At 32.8% G+C, this 25,647-nt stretch overlaps 1 protein-coding gene across 1 annotated transcript in view; it reads right to left on the bottom strand.

Annotated features, from left to right (window-relative positions):
• The window catches only part of Trmt61 (tRNA methyltransferase 61), an 89,534-nt gene that overhangs the window by 12,650 nt on the left and 51,237 nt on the right, over positions 1-25,647 (bottom strand). The gene's annotated exons all lie outside the window — the stretch shown is intronic.

The following is a 25,647-nucleotide window of genomic DNA, read 5'->3' as shown; positions in this document are numbered from 1 at the left end:
AGCTTTTGACTGTTACCTTCCTGTATAAAATATTGGTTATGTAAACTCAATTATAATTTATGTTCAAAGTGTTTTTATAATTTTATTATTCAATTATTTTAGTTTTTTACTATATTTAAATAAGCTTTTAGTCAATTTAATAGAGAAAAAAAAGTTCTAATCACAGTAGTTTTAATCGGAATCAAGCATATTTAAATCATTTAAAACAATTTGATGTGTGCATAAGACTAAAGCGGCCGAAATAAAATAAAATAAGACAATGAATTAACATGTAAATGACTTGCTTGGTATGTTATAGGTAAAGTCATTTTAAATTGAAAATATTTTTTTATGTCAAATCATATTTAATTATATTTGGATGTAATCGTACCAAAGAAGTTAGAAGTACATAAACAACATAACGTTAAGTAAATAAAAAGAAAAATAAAATTTGAAAACAGGGATAATTTATAGTAAATAAATTCAAATATTTAAAATTCCGTGTCGACGCCAGTGGGCACACACCAGGTCGGCGATCGGAAGCAATGTCGTGACCTGATCCGGTTCAACTGTTTTGACGTTCGACTCTTCAAACAGCAGCCTTTATTCACAAAACTCAACTTCTTTACAAAAACCTCTCGCCCACTGAAATTTGGCGTGAAACCCGCGGAGCTTCCTTGACCGTGCAATCACGACCTCAATGGGTTGGATAGATTTATTGTTCCAATGGAAATATATCTTTACAAAAGGAACTATAGCAACTGTACTCCAAAGAGAGAGCCTTTTATAAAAAGTAAAGAAGCTTTAGTAACGCTGTAACGTTTAAATAACGAAAAGAACGAAGTCATTAAAATATCGAATCTACTTAACGTTATGCTGTGTGGTATAGTTTTTCTCGTGGTATTAAATAAGTGGAAAATCCTTTGCTACATCAATAAAAAGATATTTAACAATTAAAAAAGTCAAAATTGGAACTCCCCTAGCCTTAAACTCTCGTGGCATGGTACAGGAACTCTATTGGATTCTAGTTTCGATCTAGTTGGATTTTTCTAGCATTATACACATGACGTACACCTATAATGACTACAAATATTAAAAAAAAATTAATAATAATTCATGACATAAAACGTCTTCATTAATAAGAGTCGATATGATCGTCCTTGAATTAAATATTATGTTTCTCATGATATCGAAAAAGTGGAAAAAACTTTAACTATTTTAATAAAAAAAGTACAATTCACAAGTTTCTGTATAAAGTTACCTGTTTGGTGTTCCTTTTATTTAAATAAGGTAAGTGACAGAGATCATCATATGAATATTAACAACATATTTAATTTTTTTATTTACACTTTATATTTATCGTAACGTCGGACGTTTCTATTTTTTGTTAATACTATTTTAAATATTAATTTAAATATAGTTATTGAAGACATATAGGATCTTGAATCCTGTATGTTGAACAAAATATAGGTGTCTTAGATTTATACATAAAATTTAACAAACTCTATCCATACCGAAGTACCAAAGGCATAAATTATAAATAAACTATTAATAACAAGAGTTATTTGTATTTCCCTGTATCCGGCTATACTTGTAAGATTTATTGCTTTACTTATTAAACCAGAATTTATTATTATAAAAACAAATTAAAATACTTCGTTAAAGGATCTTTTCATAAAAGATTAAATAATGATTTTAATAATTATTTTATTTTATTACGATAGTAATCTAATTGAAAAAATAAATCAATAGTTCAAGTATATGTAAGTGGTCCTCTGTATATTACTTATTTGTCTCGGTTTTTCATACTTTTTACATAGTTACGTACTGGTACTGTAGTACCGGAACAAATATTTCTTTATCATCAAAATCATTTTAGCTGTAGGACGTTCTCTAGTGGATGGATCCGTAAATTTTCAAGGAGATTAGTTGGAATAGGCTTTCATTCAGCGAGTTCGTCTTCTGAACTTAGTTAAAGTAACTTAAATAATCTTTCCGAATAAGTAAAATAAATATTAGTCGCTGTCCCCTTCACGTATTTTCGTAATTGTTTAAAAAGGTTAATTCTAACTGAATCATTGAAAGTTTACAATGAATAATTTAAGCAATTACTGGTCCTGTTGCAACGCAACATTTTAATTACACGCGGAGAGTGACGCAGGGCGACGTCGGCCGGTAATCGGAACGAACAAGACGCTTATCATGTCCGACAAAAGCCTAGCGTTTGGCAAGCCCGTGTAACACTGAAACCGAACAACGCGAGTTATCGCCCGGGTGAAAACACGATCGATAAGATAATATCGATATTATGACGTTATCTTGGGCCGCGGCAAAACGCCGCGTTGTTTCACTGACAGCCGACGTGAGTTTAATGAAATAATGAAAGCGTTTTCTATGAACTGCGGGTGTCAATCATTATACAATTTTATCATCGCCCCATCATCGATATATGTATCGGCTTATAGAATAATGTGAGTCGAGATATCGATGAAAGTTTTAGGTGTTTGATTATTTCGTGTTAAGTAACAAGTGGCGCGGAAGTCCAAATCTGTACCAAATGATCTGAATTGACTTTTCATTGCGTACTAGAAAAATATTTAAAAACATATACAATTTTTATTTGTCTAAATTATTTTTCAACATTAACAATTTTAAATTACATTTAAGATTATTATATTCTTTAATTTTTAATATAGTTATGGAAGGTTCGATCGAAAATCTGCTTTTGTGTTTCTTATGATAGATATACTCGTAGAATGAAAACAAATAAGGTATTAAAGGCTTTTTTAGTAGATATTAAGCTCATTGATTTATACTTATTTAGTTTTGCAGTGACTGTTAGGAATATGTAATAACGACCAATCAAGACTTGTTATCACATTTTATCATAATATATAATTCCGTCAATGAGTAGGTTTAAAGCTACTGATAAGGCGCCGATGGCAATCTTCAGCGCTGCCGAGGTCGAATGTCAGTAATGTTATTAATCTGACCGTCGAAGACAATGGCGTCCGAACGAGCTCATGAGGGCTTTCGCAACGTCGATCGCTTTGTTTCAATTCATTTAAGACTCGACGGGGGCGTAAGGCGACATGTAATCGCGTAATTATAAGCTTTCGCTCCCGTGACACGGGCCTAATGTTATGCATAAATGTATGCCTGCCCGTCGGCTATAAGCGTATTTATGGCGAAGTTATTTTTAATTGCTTTTCGAGCTATTTGACGATTTATACTCCATGAAATAAATTTAATTTTCAACGGATTACATAGCGGTTTATAGATTTTATACTCCCCCGTTTCGTGTCCTTTGCAGATCTCATTGTCATGGGTTAGACATGTATTAGACGTCCAAATGTCAGTAATTCTTAGATATTTTTAAAATTGTTTATTAGTTTTACTTCCTCAATAATATTCGCGTGAAATAAAAAAGTCACAAATTTTATTTTTTTAAATGTAAACCGGATGAAACCTATTATCTATCAATTTGCACTTGTTCTAGCCTATGCAGTACGCTCCATACTTTTTCTCTGATGCTGGTGTCCATATGGGTGAAAATTTACAACGATACATCTTCTTTATCTACCAATTTTGATTTTCTTTCTATGGCTTATTATATAGGTGTCTTAATTTATTAAATTTTATATTCTATTATGTTGCAATTATAAATATTTATTAACACAGTGCGCAGTGGTAGTCCAGCGATAAAGAATTGAGACTCGCTATCGTAGGTTGCGGGTTCGATTTCCGGGATAGTACGTTATATATTCCACACTTTGTTCATTTATTATATAGAATTGCCACTGCTCACAAACAAGTTTTCAGAATATGGGGCGTAGTGTCTTCTGCGTATCATAATACTACACTGCGATCGTCAACGCCTGCCTAGCGTAGTGTTTATAGTATATTCCCCAATAGATATCTTTGGGAGAAGCCAACATAGAAGAGTAACAGTAATTTACTTACTACAGCAGTGTAGTAAACTTTTCTGGCAGATTTTGGCTTCATTTGCATTCTACAGCAACACCTTTTTTGCTCTATTTTCTTCTAAAGAAAACTGTTATGTGTTTTTGTTGACATTTTTTAGAGTTATATAAATATTTTACGTATTGAGCGGTAGTGACGGTGTACGTATCGCTATCGCGTGTAAGATGAATAAAGTCCGCTTCGAATACTCGGTAGAATGTTAGTGGTAACATTATTACATTCATATCGTTAATTACAAAAGGAACCCTCGCTCGCGGTGCTTTATAATTGCTACCATGTTAAATGTAGCAACTTATAAACTGTATCGAGCAGAGACAATAGCTTCGGAACGGGTACCGGATCGGGGTCAGGGCGGGTCACGAACCGACGCCGCCGGATTTTGGGTCACGAGCTACCTATGAGCTTGCAAGATGCTTACGTGCAAGCGCTTAGGCGGAACTTTGTCAATTAACAATTATGTTCAAGCAACATTTTTATTAACTTTGTAACTTGAGGAAAAATCTTAATTAAATTGTTTATCTATGACTAGTAGGTACAGAGCAATTTAAAAAAGAAAAGATAGAAAAATCAAATCTTGGAAAGACGATTTTAAAAAGAAAGCTTTTTCTAAATGTCCACATATTGCAAAGGACAGGTCAAAATAGAAAAAAATAATGGAGATCGCTTGATTAGTTAAAATTGTAAACACTTTAAAGGGGTTAATGTAATGCTCATTTATTGAAAAAAAAACCTTTAAAGCTTCTGCATGAAGTGATCCCTTAAAAAATATTTCGTTAATTTATTTTTTAGCCGATGGCTTTTAGCACTACTAAGTTTGCAGGGACAGGCAGTAAACAATATATATTTTTCATTATATAATAATCCGAATTTTGAATACGCTTCTCTAACAATATTATCATTATATTATTTATTATTTCTCAAACCAATGCCCCATAAAAGTTTTTATAGCTATTTCCAATCACTCTGTATTGATCACTTCACAATAAATTTCGTTAATTTATATTTTCTATTGAAATGCGACAGGCCAATAGCTTTCAGCTCTACAAAGTCTGCAGATAGTAAACAATATAAAGTAGTAATCCGAATTTTAAAAACGGTTTTCTAACTGCTTCTTGCTTTTTTACTTTTAAGTTATTTAATATTTTTGAGACCATTGATCTTTGGATAGAGTGTATCATATATTCAGTGACAGCAAAAGAGCTATACTCTTACTCCTTTAAAGCTTTTACACCTATAACCTTTATTATAGTAAAATTTATTTCTTCTCAAAAAGAATGACTGCACACACGAAGTTTTACACTACAGATTTCAGTGAATTGATTTGTTATAACAGATAACTTGGTGTTTCCTGTTATTATATGGCTTATGTAATGATTTTGCACGATGAACTCTTTGATATCATCTTTAAAAAGCATATTTTAATTTTTTTATCATTATTTAGGAAGATCGTCACATGTTTTATGAAGAATATTAAGTGTAATACAGATATAGCATGATTAAGTACAATATGTACGTTGTAACGATGTAAATTGTCTACACGACTGAATCCCGTTCCAATTCCTTGTATTACAGGGTAGTAACTACCCCTGATATTATTCTGCAACAGATTTGTATGGTTCAACTTTTTTACCTAATTTTCAAAGTAACGTTTAAAGTGTTTGTATTGTTTGCTTAAAAACGGTTGAGCAAATTTTCCAAAAGTAGTTTCCAAAAGTTTTATATTCTAGTAAATTAAAAAGCTTAAGCGGATCTAACTTAACAAAGTAACAGATTAAATAAAGTACATATGTATACATATATACACATGCACATAAGTAAGCTTTGGAAAAATTAAAAACTCCAATTATTGTCTAAAAGTTTTTATTACACTTTTTGTTAAGTGAATTATATCATATTTATATACGTTAATATTGTAAGTAGTGTGATAAAGGATTTTAATCTAATTAATCTATATGCTATTGTTGTAATTACTGTGCTTTATTAAACTGTCGGTTGCTAATGAATGGCATTTGTAGTAATAAATCTTAATTAATTGTTCCATTGGAACACTGTCGCAGTACTCGAGGCTTTTCTCAAGAATATTTTTAACATGTATAATACATGCTATATATATCATAATAATCTTTATTTCATAAATACAATTATGAGTACAAAATTTGTTAGCTTCTTAACAAATATTCCACTGTGTTACAAAAACCATTGTTTTACGAATAATAATCTAAATCTAGAATTCTGCTGTAGATTTGTTCACAGATTGTATAGTCCAAACAATTAAATCATGATTTAGAGAGATTTTATTATAATTAGAGAATGTATAATAAAAAAGTATGTATATAAATATTATGATAATTAATTATGTATCCATTAAAATTAGAAATGGTCACGTGCTATGACTTTAATTTGGGCGTTACAATACAGTCATTGGTTATAGATGCAAAAGCTCTAAAGTGTTAAATGTATGATAATACTGTCAATTAGTGTATAGTACGTCCAGTCCGACAATGAATAGTTTGAAGAATAATAAAGAATGTAATAATAAAACGCGTTTTTAACATTAGGGTTACTAAATATTAAAAATAATTATTGTTTACTATGTGTCTGTGAAAATATTTGTACTGCTAGAAGTTGTTGGGCTGTCGTATTCCAATAGAAAAAATTAATTAATGTACCGTACTTTAGAATGATTATTATACAGGATGGTTAGAAATAGGGGTAAAAGTTTTAAAGCATTTTTACTGAAAAAAATAGTAATACATGATAAATGATCGACTTGGTAATACAAAAAAAATTAGATATTTTTTACCACTAAGCAATGGATTAATGAACAACATCCTATGATAAGAAATTTGGTTCGCTCATTACAGTGCTGTTTTTTATATAGGATTTTCTTACGATTTTAAGTGGAGGAACGGAGTGAAAATAAAAGAGTGGTGAGAAATTTATAAGAAATGTAAAAGTCCCTTTTTCACAATTAGTTGGGTGAGTACGAGAGACCACCAAAAACAGGGGTCATATAAAAAAACATGAATTTAAAAAAGATGGATGACGTATTTGTTTATAAACATTATGAAATCAGAAGGTTGTGTCCAAGTATCGAGTATCGTAATTAACCAGACTGTGATAAACTCGTAAACGGGTTGACTGCTTTCATTCCGGCTCCAGATTCGAACCTATTAATAGCTCATAGCGTCCACTGGCGGCCCACGTGGCATTCCATTGTCCGTTGGATCGATCAATCACAATTACGGATGTAGTGCTTAATCATGTTTATTCAATTAATTAAAATGAATACGGTCAAGGTGAGTTCTATTGTTTCGTTATTCGAAGGCCCGTGTAAGAGTTAGTGTTTAGGACACAAAATTCTTTTTTTAATTAATTGCACACAGCTAATTGAAAAGTTCAGAGGTTGGGTAACTTATTTTTGGAACACGGCCTTCACTTATTATATTTAAAAATTTATATTGTCTTAAGACCCGTAGAATGGGAGTCAACGATCGCAATACTTTGATTTTCCTTTAAGTTGAGGACACAAAATCGACTATCGTACAATCCGCTTTAACACAAACCAAGATTTTTAAGAAAATTGATTAATTACCAGTTAAATATACCTGGAGTATATTTAACTGGTAATAAAATGAACTAAAAAGTTTAATACTTACAAATTTGTGACAACTTCTTTTTGTTTAGATCTTTCCGGTACTAAAATAAATATTATTATTAATCCTCAATTGCGTTTTAAAGAACTAAACACGGACGGAATGACGAGCTTTAATGAAGGATCGCTGTAATTTAAAAAAAAATCCTAACCCTATGTTTGGGAATAGACGTCAGCTAACATAAAAATAATGCCTCTTTATCGATCACGCCATAATCTGAGAACAACTTTATCGATTTCATTCATCTCTCTTCCACACATTGTAGAATGTTGTTATGACAAAAAATTGCAATTTACTCTGCATATTTATAAATAATATAAATATCATTCTGAAAAATTCGAAGTTTTTCAGATGACCAGTCTTATGTCACCTGCTATCCTGCCGGAAAAGCATCAACCTTGTTTAAATTTCGATAATAGAATGTTTATGTTACTTTTTTGAGATAAGATTTTTATAATTTATTACGTTTTCAATTGATCATTCATAGCTAAGACAGAACAACGTCCGCCGGGTCAGTACGTAAATGAAATTGATATATAAATATTTGATTTGAGTGTATTTACCAAAATTATAAACATTCAATATACATGGAAGTAATTTGTATATTCTTTCCAGAGAAGAAATGTATCTTAAAACTTATTTTATAATGAATACAGGTAGTGTAATAAGTCTTGATTTGTTCAATTGGTAATCTGAAAACACTTCTATACAATTTCTATTCTTTGTTTTGTTTGAGAATGTTCTAGTGCTAATTTTATCTTGTCACGTTGTTATTTTAAGCGATACTAAACAAACCTAGATTATAGCGGAATCTACATCATATAACTACAAGTCTCCGCAGGCGTCGATTGGTTTACAAGGGTATAAATAATAGCATAATTGGAATATAATGTGCTTACAATCGCATTGTCCCTATACTCCTGGTATCGAGTGAGTCACAGAGCTGCCGGTACAAATGTTTGAATATATTAGACGAATTGATTATACAAAGTGCATTTCATACTTTGATATAGATTATAAATTATTACCTTCATGAATACGTCGAATACAGCGAGTTAAAAACTGTTTGGAGCTTCGTACCGTGAATTACCGGATGAGGATAGCGTGTAATGTTTTAATCAACTATAAAGTTTTTCTTTGATAATAAATGCGCAGGATTAAGACATTAACAATCCCTCGGAGCGACGTGCCGGCACTTCGGCAGTAAAACCAAGATCATAGCAAGATCTAACCGACAGCATCTATGCATCGCCCTGGGCGGAATAGTTATAGTTTAAAATATTCACATTAATAGGTTTCTATTAGCACCGGTAACAAATGTCGTCCGAATAACAATATTCACGAATATAAATCAGTTTTGAATTGATTGCGGTGTAATATTAATGACTCCATTTGCGTAATCGTTAAGAAATTTCGATAGAATTCGTCAGACTATGTGGGACGATATAAACAATTACATACAAAATTTTATTTATTTCACTATTGACGTGCAAATAAATAAAGAAGCACCTATAAGTTATTTTACTTTGAGTTCTGGTTCTAAAAAAATTTATACTATATATAAAATGTATTAATAATTAATAATCTAATTAAATCTTTATTTTTTTTCTTGTTTTCCTTGAAGGCCTATGCTGTCTATCAGCTCACATGATAGAGAGGATGTAAATCTTTACATACAACCAATATAATGCAAGGTCCGCATTATCAAGAGGTTGTAAATAGCAATTAGTAATAGGTCATGGATGATCAGGATCATTTCCAATAGAGTCGTTAAACAATATTATTTCGTTTCAGTGTAATACACAAGTTATCAATTCACGAGTATGGAAGAGTAATTTCGCCTCGTTTGCGTTGCGTTCGAGTGACAGGTAACAAAACTCAACAAAACGTCACGTCGAGAAATAAACGAGACGCGAAAATAAAGCGTCCCCGTGTCCCCGTTCGGAGCCCGGGCGAGTCGCTCGCGCTCATCTTGATAGCGGCCGCTCGTGGGAACGGTTCCGCGGCGAGCGCTAATTTATGGCCCAGCCCTATGCTACATGCGACTGACGACTATATCACGGCTAGGGTTGCCATTGCTAAACGGATTGACGTCTCCCCTGGGAGCCTAAAATGATACAATTGCCGAACTTTACCAAAAAATTATTCAACTGTGTACAATAAATCAAATTACTAATTTACGCTGTTGAAACCATCACTGCGATTAGTTAGGTGGGTAGTCGGAGAAATTTGATTCAGTATAATAGCATGTAAAAATATAAATGTAAGGGCAAACCGGCATATGCCTGTAACCCGAAATAATTTAAAATAAAATCCTGTTCCTGATCCTGGGTGTCTTGTATATGTAATAGTATACTGTTAAAAATAGTTTCTCTATATCATCAATGCCATTGAATCCCCTCATCGGGGTAACAAGAAAAATATATCTTCATGTGTGTAAATGATTACGCCGAATTATTTTTAAAATAATAGCTGTTTTTTTACTTGACTTGCAATGCTGCCCAAGTGACATTTGTAGATTCATGATGAGCCTGGGCGCTAAGGGAGCCGAGCCTAATCTTTCTCAAGGTGGCGCAGCTCGAGGGCACCCTGGGGAGCTTCGGTTCGGGCCGCTACATACTACAATTTCACCGGATTGGTATGGAAGTGCAATAATAGATTGTTAAAAGTTACATGCCGCTCGCAATACAATAATAAATTATTTGTAGATTTATTGTTATATAAAGACTACTCACAAAAATATTTTTTTTTCTAACAACTCAATACTTAATCCTAAAACCCCCTAAAATTTTCAACACTTTTCTATTGACTGGCGTGAAATGAGCAGCTGTTTTTAATTACTCTGTAGTATTTACGGCAAAACAAGTGTTGTTTTAACTATTTCTTATCCGTACAAAACTATCTTCGTACGTAAACGAAAATATGTTCAAAAATTGTTGAAACGAGTCAATCACGATTCCAAGTTTTGTGCTTAGCATAGTATATACGGTCTATATTTGGATATATGTTTTTATTTATAAAGTACATCAGCATATACAACAGCTATTTTCATAATGATATCAATATGTAAAAAAATTCTAGCTCATATTTAGACGGTACCGTAAACGAGTCTTTATTGTAATATAACTGTACTTCTAGATGGTGTCCGTGTTATAAATACGATCAATATAGGGACAAGATAAACGCTCCTAACTGCCTATATGTGTAGCAAGACAAATAAAAGTACACAGATTCTAATTGCCAAAGTAATGTACGCAATTAGATGATACTTTTTAGGTTTAGAATTACAAAAGATGCGAAATGTTTATACAACTACTGTTTAACTACATAGACAAACGGACGTAAATCGGAATGATTCGGTGAAATAACTTTACATGGTTACCCTTTTCCCGCCATCCCCGTGTCGTAAATCCGTACCACAAATGAGTATTCGTACCAAATTCTGGTGCGACGTCTCGCGTTGTCGCGTGCTGCAGTGAATTATGCGGGCGTACTGTTACTTTTACACTCGCTCTTGTACCAGTGTACGGTTGATATCAGAACGTCTTGTTCGAACGATGTAAACATTAGGGATGTTACAAAAAACTTATCAATTATTGACGCATGAAATTAAAAAATAGCGAATGGCGATATGAAACAATTCGTAAATTATTTTTGAAATTAATATTTATTCAAAGCTATAAATATTAAAAACTCTTCTAAAATGATTGATAAATAATATATGTTAAAATTAATCTTAATAATTGACACAATATTTATGTGTTGTATTTTCATCTTGGAAATGAAATGACATTTACGAAACAAGATGATTATATTTTAGTAGTTGTAACAGAAAAATATTTTTTTATTAACACGTAAAAAAATGTTACATATAAATAAATACGAAAAAGACGATTGAAATGGTTTTTTGATAAATATGTATGTGTTACTAAGTTTTACAAAGTGTATACGAAATGATTTGAATGTGCTACGGGCTGTTTCAAAATGAGTGCATCGCGCGGTCGTAATTTTAAGCACATTGCATATCCTTTCTCGTGTACAATTAAAGATTTATTATAAAATAACCCTTCACGGAGTAATGGATATCTTCACGGAGCGTTGCGCAAGGGGCACAGCGCATCAAGCCATATTTCAATGTGGTTGTGTACAGTAAATCAGATTACTAAATTGAGTCAAACCGTTCACTAAGCAGCGCATAAATAAACACCAGCATGTTAGAAATGAATGCACGAATTCTGTGCTAACAATCAACTATTGTTGTGTTTCGTACGCTCGTATGTCATATTGTTTATTTCGTAAGTAAAGTTTAAAAATAATATTTTTATATATAAATGATCAAACACATCAACTTTGTACTATTTTAGAGAGAACCATATTGGACTATACGCATAGTAATTTTTTTATTTGTAATTCCGGTCATTGTAGTGATCTTTGGGGAAGACTATGTCTTGACGATAGCGATGATGGAGTTAATCTGAAAAATCTTCCCTATTGATAATAAAAAATAGTTTAACAAAATTAGTTTTCAATTTTCTGCAGTTATATTTACGTTTTGTTATTCAATCTACTCGATATTTCATCATTGCATATTTTTTCTTTTTTCGATTTACATTGGAAAGAAATAGTAATAAAGTTAGATTAAATACATAACACTTGAAGTCAATTTTAAGGTCGCACAAGAATTTTTTTTAAAAAAATCTGGTGACCTATCATCTACGCTATTTTTTACACAGCGATTACGTATAAGAATTCTTTGGAGCAAGTCTTCTTTATGTTTAACTAAACAACTATCTGTCGGTTACATTCGGTACAAAATTAAAAACCTAATAATGAATATAACTCAAAGGTTCTACATTATTTAAATTAATTATCATTTACATACTTAATTGAAATGAAAGTTCTTATTTTTAAAATTAATAATATTAATGCTAATGTATGTATGTACAGTTGTTTCAATTTAACACTTTGTGTCAAACCATATATTCCGCACATACTAATGGAACCAGGTGTTGCTAACAATATCTCTTTGGAATGTTGAAATTATGGCGCCAATATAGGTTTGATTGCCGAAGTGATAATGAACCGGTCGTAATACAAATGGATCGTTTTGATATGTACGAATTCGCTGCGTGTACGTAAAATTAAGTATAGGTTACCGTCGCGGGTCACTTTATTAACTATTGATATATAGTTGAAACTTGAACCTTTGTTGATATTTGTTCGATTAGTAACACGACTTATTAAAAGACAAAATATCAGTTTATGTGTATAATGAATTTTAATTTGACGAGATCGAAACAGAAATAAAAAATCTGTAAACGAATGAAAGTTACCGATATAGGCCAACGAATTCGCAGGTTGAAGTGGTACTAGGCAGGCTACACGTGCAGAACGGACGATCACAGGGGGCCTCAAAGATTGGAGACCTCAAAAACAAAACGAAAGATGTTCACCCAAAAGGGGGGCAGACAACGTTATTAAGAACGTCGAACGGATTTAACGGAAAGCTATGTCCAGCATTGGACATCGTATGGGTAAATAGATGACGATGACGACATCTGTATATAAACAACATTTTTGACACTAACGGATATAGGCTTTCCAATACGGTAAAATATAAGTAACTCTGCACTCCTTTTTTTCGTCTACTTCAAGCAGCTCTTCTAAGGTCATAAGTTAACTTAGAGGAAGAATACCCTTCGGTGCCTCTTCGTAATGTATTCGAAGCTAACTTTCAGATTGTAGACGGCCTACTGCTACTATCTTTTTAATTTATGACAATATGTCATCTACTTTAGTATTAAAACTTCATAGTTCCGGATAAGACCAGAAACATATTATTTCAACAAATAATATTTCATTGGCATATTATATTTCATTTTTGAAAGATCTTGGACAAAACTCTCACTGTTTGTTGTAGGCGATCAAAGCGCGTTTGGAACCCTCGTAGTCTCATTTTTAAATTGAAAGATGTCATTAAGTACAATTTGATTCTATCACCTTTTTCCACCAAATTAGGCACTTCTGATGTAAATAAGTGATATCTATAACTGACCCAAAGTGAAAAATCAAATAAGTAAGCAAAATTTTCTCTTCTCAGCTTTTTGGTCATCAATCAGAGTCTATAATACCTCGCTATAAGTTGCGGTAAGAATTAGGCATTGAAATATTTACTAGTACAGATGAAATGAAAGCACTGAAAAGCTAATAAATCTACATAAATTTCTTTGGTGAAGTTACTCTGGCTAAACTCACGATTTTAATCTTGACCAAGTAAATCTTCAATCCCACGCATAAATACTGCGTTTAGTGTACGGCTTATCGTCTCCTTATTCTCTGATTAAAACCAAGTTATTGGTAAATCTGAAATGAAAATACACTAGCTTGGCCACACAGCGGATCAAAGAGATGGCTTCTGAGGTCTTAGGGATCTGAAGTGGAGACCACGGAGTAGCAAGCGCGACGTACGACGTCCACTCATAAGGTGGACAGACGTACTTTCTAGAAGTCACTGGAAGCAATCCCCTTCCAGTCGGTTCTATAGAAAATTTATGGGTTCAGCAGTGGATGTCTTAAAGTTGAAATAATGATAGAGATTATGATAAAATAACCAGGTCAATGTCTTGAACATTTGTCAATTTTTAAAGCTTAAACAACGTGCATTGTCTGACAGTTACATCATAAGAAATTACAAGGTTTGGTTTTAAATAAAAAATATGATAATTACTAAATATTTTCGTCTTTAATTTCAGAATATTTTTGTACATTAAAAATGTGACACTGTTTCTTAATCTTGCGACCTCAAAGATAATACATACTATAGGATATATATTATTATTCTGTATCCTAAAAATTTTTGAAAAATTGCTTTTAAGAAATCTTTTCGTTCATAAATTAAAACATTAGGTTTTAATTCCTCAAGATGACATCAGTAGCAATGTATAGTATGCTGTTCGCATAATCTATATATTTTTCATTAATTTTTGAATTTGAATATCACGACACCAAAAATATTATCCTACTGTAAAGACTGATCTCATTAAATGCGAACGGAACTCAACGTGAAAGCTTCGAACGTCTACACATTAGAATCCACTCCTTAGGTTAACGCTTATTTGTGAATTGCAAGGACTTTCCTGTTATTAAAATAGGATTTATATTTATATAAGCAAAAGTCTTATGCTACATTTAGATGTGTGAAACACCATTATTTAGTAAGGCATTATGAATTTTGACTAAAAAAATAAGGTTATCGTGTTTAGAATGGTGACCACGAGCCGGAAGACAAGACATGGGTATGTCATCTAGTTTTTTGCTGGGGTGTTTTGCTTACAATATATTGTTTGTTTTGCGTTTACTAAGCGCAGACAGGAAAGTGCTTGCTGCTATTTGACACAGATCTTTCTACTACCAGCCCTGAGTCACGCGACAGCACTTTAGTAGACCAACGGCATAGTCAAGACCACGGAAAATCGCATAATGATGATGATCATAAACAGAAAGAATCATTTATTACACAAAATTTTCATTTTAAAATAAATATGATCTCGGGTTTTCTAACAAAAGTATGGTCATATCAGCATGTAGCATGTGCCGGCGTTGTTAAAGTCCCCACTATGCTACACACTCGTATTTTGTGCGAGCTTATGCGCAAGTCGAACTATGCAAATTTACCGAGGAGTGCATAAACTCGGACGCTGTTCAAAGCCATTACAGCGACTGCTTGGTTCACTTCGGGGAGGTAGTCGGAGGGAAGGGGTATTTTGTTTTATTTCATGGTTAAATGCGGTGTTTATAATTTACGCGAAACGAGAATATGTCCAAAACTTTTGTTATTAACTTAACTGCTTATATATATATATATATATATACAATATATATATATATATATATACATATATAATAATACCAAAGTCAATAATATATTTACGGTCGCCGGTAATCGCTGGACGTGAGCAGCACTAGATCGGTTATCTTGGCGGTCTTTGGGGGGGACCTACGCCTTGTAGTGGGCGTCTATCAGATAACGTAATGATGATGTAAAATATGCAATAGCGATGTCCTTTAATAATCTAAAATTAGTAACACATCAATTCTGTCTTCTTCCATTATAAATTAACCCAAAAAGGAAAAAAAAGGTTATTACTGTCGTAAGCACTCACATAACGAACTATTTTCGATGATATTGTACTGTAAAAGTTTGTAAAACATGTGCAGGAAGTTTCCTTAGCGGGTATTAATAAGTTTTTCTGTTAAAGGTTATATTCAATTAAAATACTGTAAATGTTCTCTCTTCAACTGTTCAATTTTTTTTTTACTAAAATACATACCATTGGTTCTATTATACATACAGAAATATTAAGACTATTAAAAATACGCCGTGAAAATTAATATTCAATTTATATTACAACCGTATTTCATTTATAGCGTAAAAGTCATCGTACAATAAACCATCTGGAATATTTTATATGCTCTTTGAGTTTTGTAATAAACGTTGTAATTAGAGTTAAAACTAAAGCTATAATTTACATCCTAAATATCTGTCTCATTATCAAAGATTTTCTATAAACAGTAAAAAGTGATAGTTTAATTAAAAAATTGATTAATTGGAAGATGCAAAATGAAACTTGGATGTTATATCGAACGGAATTTATCACTTTATCTCGTAGGATCAGAGGTTTCTATTACGGAGGCCTGTATTAAGGTATCTGATTGAGGTGAGTAGACTCAATATATCTTTCTAGGCGTTAATAGCGTCGAAGTATCGACTCCCCTATTATTTTGTCAAGCGGCGAATTTATAGATCGGTGTGGTAACGGTAAAATAGTATCGCAGTCCCAGGAACATTCGCCGATGGTGTTGCAAAGGTCGGCCGAGATGTTCGCGACACGGGCCTTTACTGCTTACAGCTCAGATGCTATCTGAGAAAAGTGAACGGAATTGGGGGAAAGTGTGCTATCGATACGGGAAGTCGTTGGGGAAAATTATAGGAGCTAGATTACGAGGAAGGTTAACTTCACATTATTTTGCTGAGGTACAATTATTTTTAACTCTAGATCACTAGTTTTAATTTAGTTATGTATGGACAACACTAAATACAAGTAATTAAATGTCATATCTTCAACTGAATGGAATTGTGGAGAAGTTACTACAACTGAGCTTGTATATGTAATATACTTAAAATAAATAAGGGAAAGAATCCTTTTTGTTCGTCGAATTTCATAGTTAAGAACTAAATAATTTTATCGATGTTTTATATCTTTACAAATTTTTTAATTCCTACAATTTCACAAAAATGATATCAAAATCAATATAAATTAATAAAATTTAAAACACCGAAATATTTTTTTATTTCGGTGTTTTATATTTATATTTTATTTTTTTATTAATATCTCAAATCACAAAAAAGAAAGCAATAATAAAAAACTGCTGATATTTAAATCATTAAAATGTATTTAAAATTTCTTAAAATTATTGAAATATTAGAGGAAAGAATAAAAACTATCACTAAACTATAAAAATAAATATTAAAAAAAACTATTATAAATTGTCACTAAAATATCTCTAAAAACATTTAAAATTACCAGCACATAATTAAATAAAGAAAATGATAAAACACTAAAACTCATTCGAAAGTTATTCAATATTCGTTAAGAAAATAAGTTAGACGACTTCCCTATTCGACAATGTAATCAACCCGAAGGCTTTAACTGAGGTTGCCGAGGCAGATCATGGGCTTAGTTTCTATAAAGAGGCAGGTTCGGCTTTCATCTACACTAAATTGGCCAGGCTTTAAGTGCCAATAGGCATACAATCAAAGTCATGAAAAAATAAATCATTTAGCGGTATAAAGACATTACAGGTTCTGGCATTACCACATTGGTAACAAGCGATTTCACGGCACGGGCATCCTTTAGCCACGGCCGTTCTCGCGCGGCCATATTGTCGCACAACAGACTCATTGCATCATACCCACAACAATATGGAAGATCGTGTTACACTGCCCTGAATCTCTTTGTTGGTTGAATCGCGTGTACCAGTTGTCTTATGAATGCGCTTATGTCTATTCGTTTTATTCTTCGGTATTGCAGATTGTATGGCAAAGTTCAATTAATTATTCTGTGATTTCAAGAAAAATAGATTATGCAATAGATATAGTTGTAAATACTGTTTCCTAAACTGACTTATAAATTTTTTGTGTGAAAAATTATATCTCCTTAAAAAGGGTCTAAAGAAATACGTTAACCACCAATTTGTGTTAAAATATTCTTATATTTTATATAAAACATGTTTTCTTTTTATTATTGAAGGAAAGGTTTTATTTCCCTCTAGTGATTTATTGAAATGATTTCTTTTTTAGGAACTAGCAGCAAATGGAGGAATAAGATTACACAAATATGTACACACCATTGTTGGTTTTCTATAGTAAACGAACAACCCAAATAATGAATATTAAGTTAAGAGGTTATATTTGTACTTATTTCACATTTATAAGAATGCATAGACTGTAATGTAAGTATTTATAGGAATAGGATTCTTACGAAAATCCATTGAGAATTTTTTAGGAGATTATGGAAATGCAAAAGAATTCCTGTGGGAATCATTGCCGTTATGTCGTATTGTCGTTCTCTAGACGAATCGACCGAGTAATGTTTATTTTCATTTATTTTGCTATTTAAAGGAAGCTTAGACTATAGTGTTTCATTGAGAATCTTATAGAAATTTTACTAGAAATATTAAAAAAATAAGTTTACGAAATATGTGTGTATTCTACAGTAATAAATTTCCAACAAATTATATAATTTTTCAACTCGGTCGTACAGGTATGAACTAAAAACTATTCAACGTACTAGTCAAAGTTACATTATAAAGGCTAATGAAGATGCTAACAGTGAAATGTATGCATCTTAACACCGAGACGCATTCATTGAAACAATAGAGCGACGACAAGGCGGGTATATGGCCACTGCCCATAATTGAGACAACGGCGTCCACCAATCATACAGACTAGCTGCCGCCACCGGGCTGCACTCAACCCCTGACCTTATTCGGCAATCCAGCGAATATACAACCGACTCCAGAACTAATATTATCATAATAGCACACTTGATGATTTTTATGGGATACGCAAGACAATAGATATAAGCAATATTTTTAAATGGATCTTCATTACATAATTTGCTAATTAAACAATATAAATTTTAAAACAGTTTAAGTTATTATAAATCTCTTAATTTACTTTTACGCATTTTTATTCTTTTCTAATACAAAAGTTGTCGTTTTCGAATTACATGCAAAATATTTTTAATGTGTATGCAATAATAAGCCTGCATCTTTAACAAATATAATAAAAAGTGCAAGTCCAATCCATTCACAACGAATGTGTCCATAGCAAGGTGCTTAAATCCTAACTTTTTTTAAATAACTTTTATCTCTCTCTTTTAAATAACATTAGTCCATGTTGTCGCTTATACATTTAATATAAACTATATCTACGTGACATATCTATTAGCTCATATTTACCTATAAGACTATATATAGTAATAAAATAAGTAAATATTTATTGATGACTAATAAGTATTTACTTGTCTCAAACAGTACTTAAAGTCAACTAGTTTAGAGTTAGTCAGATTTTAAAAGCTGTAAGTTTTTAATATCTTAAATAAATAAACAAGTAGATAAGTAAATAAATAGATTCAAAAACAACCAGTTGGTTCATAAACACTAAGGATTTATATATTAAATATTGATTCGATTTAAAAAAAAAGTTGTTACTTTTTTTAGGTCAACTAAAGTTATTTACAAAAAGTTAAAGGTTGTTTTATCTATAGTTTTGCTCGGCTTCTTTTATAGTCTTCAGTTTCCAAAAGACTATATCATATATGTTTCAAGTTTGACCAGTTTTTGTAAATAAAAGATATGGTATTCATTCATTAAAAATATTCTAAGAATTCTTTTATGTGATGTTATGATGTATGTACCTATTTTATTTATAAAGTTATTAATTAATTAATTTACTGCAAACACCGCTAGTGATTTACGGATCTGGGACGTGGTCGCTTACGCAGGGTCTAATAAGAAAACTCAAGATCACCCAGATAACGATAGAGAGCTTTGTTCCGAAAACAAGTCACAAGTCACAAGAACCGAAATCATCGACGTAGCTAGAAAAATTTCTCGTCTGAAGTGGCAGAGGTTGGGGCCGAAAGGTTCTCGAGTGGCAAGCACGAGCCTAAGACTGGATGGGCTGACGACATAGTTAAAGTCGCAAGAAGTCGCTGGATGCAGGTACAGCGAGATTGTCATCGTGGCGATCTTTAGGGAAGGTCTGTGCCTTGCACTGGGCACGTATTTGCTAAAAGGAAGAAGAAGGACCGCCAATATTGGTTAAAATATTATAAACCGTAATTAAACATTAATTGTTCTAAAAATTAAAGACTCACATTTACCATTTGTGACACTCATTAGAACCACGTTCTTTTTTTTTAAAAAAGGGGAGGGCAAAATCTTAAATAAAAACATTAGAAAAGAAACTATAACTAACTAAAACTATAAAGAAATATAATAACTAAACAAAACTAAATTAAATGAGAAAAAAGTTTATGATGTAAATTAAAAATGTAACTATAATCAATTCAGTGAAAGGTTTTAAATATTTAAAAATTACGCGTATTTGCAGAATCCAACTAAATACTGTAACTATACGGTAGGGCTATACGGCACGTAACTTGGTCAGTAAGAAACCAGCTCAGTGTGGTCGCGGGTGAGTAATTGCCTCGTCTTTAATGTTGGCAATGGGACCGGACAGTTTGAGACCGTGGAACAAACAGCGAAAACATTTCTTCAGCCTTTGTATCCAATTAAATTACGTTTCATGAAGTTTCAATAGCTTAGATTTCATTCGTAATTGATACTTGTAGCAATGTAAGTTTGGAAACTTTGCAATAAACAACTGAGAAGAATTTTGCATTTATTTTGATTTTAAATGCAGTCACTTGTGTACATTAAGAAAAAAAATGTCAAACGAACTAAATTAACCAATTATCATGTTCAGCCTCCCTTGAAATTCCCCAACATTAAGTAAAGCCACAAGAGTTTCATTTTCATAAACTTTTTAATGAAGCTTTTAATGAAAAAAAGTTACTTTATTGACATTTGCGTTTATAAAATTGTTGATCATTTTAATAAATGAAGGAATCGGCTGCGAGAGGAGAACGTGTACTTAGTTGTGATATAATATTAACAATATTTTTTTACAAAAAGTCTAATATAATATTATCAACAGAGATTTGTTCAATCAGGTATACAATATTATATTTATTAAACTCATATTATACAACACGGTGTGGTGAAACTTAATCAAAAATTATTAAAAGTATTTTGAATATATACGATATTATTTTTTAATTATGTAAAGTAAAAAATAACTTTCATTTAAAATTTGCTTTTTAATTAGCTTATTTAGTAGCTTAATTAATTTCCGAAAATTTATTATCAATATCAGAATATCTCTCACGTCCTAAGAACCCATTCTGAACGTTGCATTCTGGCATGACCAAAGTTGGTGTTCCATCTTATATGGGATAAAATAATGCACAAGACGGTAATCTAATGCACCTAATTTATGACTGCTAGGGCAAAAGACCTCGGCTTTTAGCTAGATTTTAAAAAGCTATTCTGATTTTCCCACGGATTTTGTCTTGGGTAGAGTCGTATGCGTTGACTTATCGATAAAAACATTAAAATATTTTAAAAATCATTTTATGTATGTATATATAATATTAACAATAACTGTAAATATTGATAATATTAACTAGTAATTGCAAAATCTATCCATTATTAATTTAATACAAAGGTGAAAAGTTTTAGTTACTGTATAAATGATTAAGAGGTCGCATACAACTTAATCTACTTTTTAATAGCATCTGATCATTAAAATTCTAGTTTTGGGTCTAGTAGATAAAAAATAAGTATGTCAACCAGTTGCATAACTTTATTATTTTTATTACTCGTAACTCACAGATGAGAATAATCTTTTAAAATATCGATAGCGTTGATCGATCTGCGCTCAACACTACTTGCTACCGTCTGCGAAACGTGACTGCTCGCGACAAACGGCGGGCGTGATGTTTCAGAACGCAGACCGATACGTCTTTGATACTGTTGCCTTGCACACCTTTACATCTGCACCAATATTCGGTGTATTTAAGTTTTACATAAAGATTATAACAGATAAACATTAATAATATTTTTTTCTTAAATCTATTTAAATTGTTTTTTACTTTACTTTTCATTTTATCACATTAGGTTCATCGTCATCATCATTATGACAGCGTTTGGACGGTCACTGCAAAGTCCCTAAAAGATTATCACGATTGTCACATTTGGTAATAAGACTTTAATTAAATGTGTTCCTCTTATAAAACTGTAAGTCTATTGAAAAAGACTATTACAGGATCCCAGTAGGTATTTTCAATAGACTTAAAATAACATTAAAAGTGTCAAACACAAAGACAAATGTTTTCCTCTCATCGATTAAGATGTTATTAGAATGCAAATGAATGCGTAATATGATTATAATATACAAATATATTTGCTTTAAATATGCGAAAGTTTATAGTACACGACTATCAAATTCGAAATGACTTAAAAACAACTTGACAGATTTTGCTTTGGTACTGTAGAGTATTATGCTTTATATTGTGGTATTCAATATTTTTATGTTCACTATATATATAAGAGATTTAGCCGTAGCAATATCATGTTAACCAGGACTTCTTATGCCACAAGTTTTGTAAGGTTCATTGCGTTAGGACTAAAAAGGGCACTAATACGTTACGTTCTGTTTATGGACTTAATTACCGTACTAAGGACGCAAACCCTAAGAATAAGTTATGCGATATACATATCATCCAGAATTAATAAGACAAAAATGCTGAGGTTACCACCATTAACTGCAGGAGGTTCCCTGCAGGACATAGTCTTCGTCTCTGTATTTTCAACAGGACTAGATGGAAGCGACCTGCATCTAGCGTCTTCAGTCAACTTTAACAAGTTTGGCTGTTTTGTTTGCAAGTTTAGTCGCTGCGTTTGGCGGATAGATGATATGACCAAATGTACTCCGCGCGTGACGAACTCTATCCACTTCGTATTTTTTACAATTTCGTATTTATCGTCTTTCGGCTTCAAATATAAAATAACCATCATGAGTCATATATATGTATCAGAATTTTTAGGTACAATTTTAATATTTAAATTATGCAATGTATTATTAACAGAGTACCCAAATACACACAAATTTGTTCTACATATTTGTAACGATAAATAAAAAATTAAAAGAAGTATTTCAGACTACAAACAAAGGTTTAAACTATGTTTATTCAAATGTAAGGTAGTGGAACTAGTAGCAAATACTTCACAAATGGTGTTATTCGCACTGATCCATTGATATATTGCCAGTTAGGTTTCATAATAGGCCCCCCGTGTATCGACAGACTACTTTTTCCGCTTCGCGCCATTTATATCTACCCTCGCTCCGATAAATCAGCGCTTCAAATGCAATTTTATACCGATTGAATTCGAAACACGCACTGCGATTGCGACGATGGGACGGTGCGTTCGCGTGAAGACGACCGGGAGCTTAATCTACGTCGTCCGTCACCGGAGATCTATGGCCGCATTCACATTCAAGAGATCCGCGACCCCCAATTATCTGGCCGATCTAATCCGCATCTTGTACACCCATTGATGAATTTTGTCATTCAGTCTCTGTGAGTTAGTTGTTAAGTCTTTTGCGAATCGCTTTGAATTTTAGCGACTGAAGCGAGAGTTTAATTTAAATATGCATCTTGCAAAAATACTGTATACTAGTTTTCTAATATTTTATGTCATTAATATTTATATTTATAACATGTATTTATATTGTTGTGGGTTTTTTACCCTTCGTTTCATTCATAATGGGTTTTCATAGTCCATTTGTATAAACAAATATAAATACTGCCACAGATAGCTACTAATATGTATTGTTAACCTTTAAACAAGTAAGGAGGAAATCTGAAGACGATTGAAAATAGTCCGGCGGGTTGATAAGTTAAAGTGGCAGTAGGCCAGGCCGCACAGCGCTCAGAACAGATGACCGCTGGGGTCTTAAGGTAATGGAGTGGAGAGTATGGCCCGGTAAGCGAAGCGTTAGACGTCCACATAAGCTTGACAGACGGTCTAGTTAACGTTATCGGAAGACACTGGAAGCAAAATACTTCCAACCGGTCCTACAGGAAATCTATGAGAGATGACTATGTCCAGCAGGAAACGTCTTACGTCTGAAATGATAACGACGAGAATGCTGAAGGCGACTAATCCAAGTAACCATAGCTCGACAGGAATCGCGCATATAAAGAACGGACGAAATATAAATACGCGCATATAAAGAACGGAACTAAAGCACGGTTACGGTTGACGGACTATGAGTTCTAGAGCTACTTCAGGGCCTTGGTTCGGACCGTTATATTAGTAATTCCTCCGATTGGGAGGTCGCCTAGTTCACAGGAGATTAAGAGGGAAACTCAGCTCGGGTTCGGAAGCCGAGAAGACTGTACCACGACTATTTTGATTTATTATCAGTTTATTGGGAACATGTAAACAGTTTGTGCTATATAAAAAATAATGGTTAAAAAATCTCTCACCCTTTATTAATATCGAGGGATTTATTCAAAAGGCACATACGAAACAACACAGTTGTGTAACATGGTGGGGAGTGTTACAGATTTCGTTGTGATTTATGGAGTTACGACAGCTTGGCAAGATCATAAGCAGCGCTTCGAATGCGCACCTACAGGTCAACGGTGACAAACAATTCTAAACTTATTATCTTAGATATTCTGACAGACTGCTTTTACATCGCTAGTGTATAGAATCATGAATATTTGTTTCATATGACAGTAGCTGTCGCTAACTTCACAGATTTTTTTTATATTTTTTCGTTTAAATACCATAATCTTCAATTAATTGTGTTGAAGTATAAACACTTTAAATGTTCAAAAGGATAACGTAATTTTTAACACGTCGTCATCTTTTAAGCCGCAGGACTGCACAAAGACCTCCCCTATAGGTTCCGAATAGAACCGGCCACAAGCGGCCTGCAACCGTCAGACTTCCGGTTCCGCTGGAATCTTTATAAAGTGGACGGTCTTTGTGGGTGGACGTCATACATCTTTTCACATAAACAAATGAAAATTGTTGTATATATATTTGAAAAACTCTGCTCTCGTGTCTAGAAATTTCGTGCCGATGTACCCGGTCATACTAACGTATGTGTTGTGGGACTTTATATATGTGTATCAAATCATAGGATGGGCTGACTTTTGTGTGTAGCCCCTGTTGTATATTAAAGGATCTAAAGGCTCGGTGGCTTCACATTCTGGTGAATTCGTTTGTTTTTCGGTGTCCAAAAATGTGAATAAACCACAGTAAAAAGTTAAACACAGTTAAACCTGTACATAAACTCCAAAAAAATTTTAGGGAATATCGTTAATTTCTATGATGTTGTTAATTTGCTAAATATTCGAAGCACGTTCAATAGCAAATAAAATGTCCCTGTACGTTAGTCAAAGGTTATCGGCGTAGAACCCGCCCGCTGACCTCACAAAAACTGACACATTAACTTAGCGGAGTTACGAGGCGTCAGAGGCCAGGGATCGATCAGGCTTAGCGAGCCGATAATTGACAGTATACCTTGCTCCAATATACAGGGGTTGCGACAGACGCCGCACACGCGCCGTGAGCATGTGTGCGTGTGCTACCGTGCTCGTTTGACTGAGTAATCGTGAGGTGGCTGTGCATAAGGCGTTTAAATTATTAATATGTCGCCATATGTGGCGAATTGATTCGTTATTTAAGTCACAATAACAGTGGACAATATAGTTTGCTACACTTAGAGAACATAATAATGAACGCATGTATTTACTAACTACCTGTCTGAGGAAGAAAACAGAGGATAGGATGGTATGGTTAGAGCTTCTAAGCAATTCCG

The sequence above is a fragment of the Battus philenor genome, unplaced genomic scaffold, assembly GCF_028537555.1.
Source record: "Battus philenor isolate CCGP_79_NKW_IND1 unplaced genomic scaffold, ilBatPhil1.0.hap1 SCAF_18, whole genome shotgun sequence".
In the NCBI taxonomy this organism is placed as follows: Eukaryota; Metazoa; Arthropoda; class Insecta; order Lepidoptera; family Papilionidae; genus Battus; species Battus philenor.
This window is presented reverse-complemented; position numbering and strand designations above follow the sequence as displayed.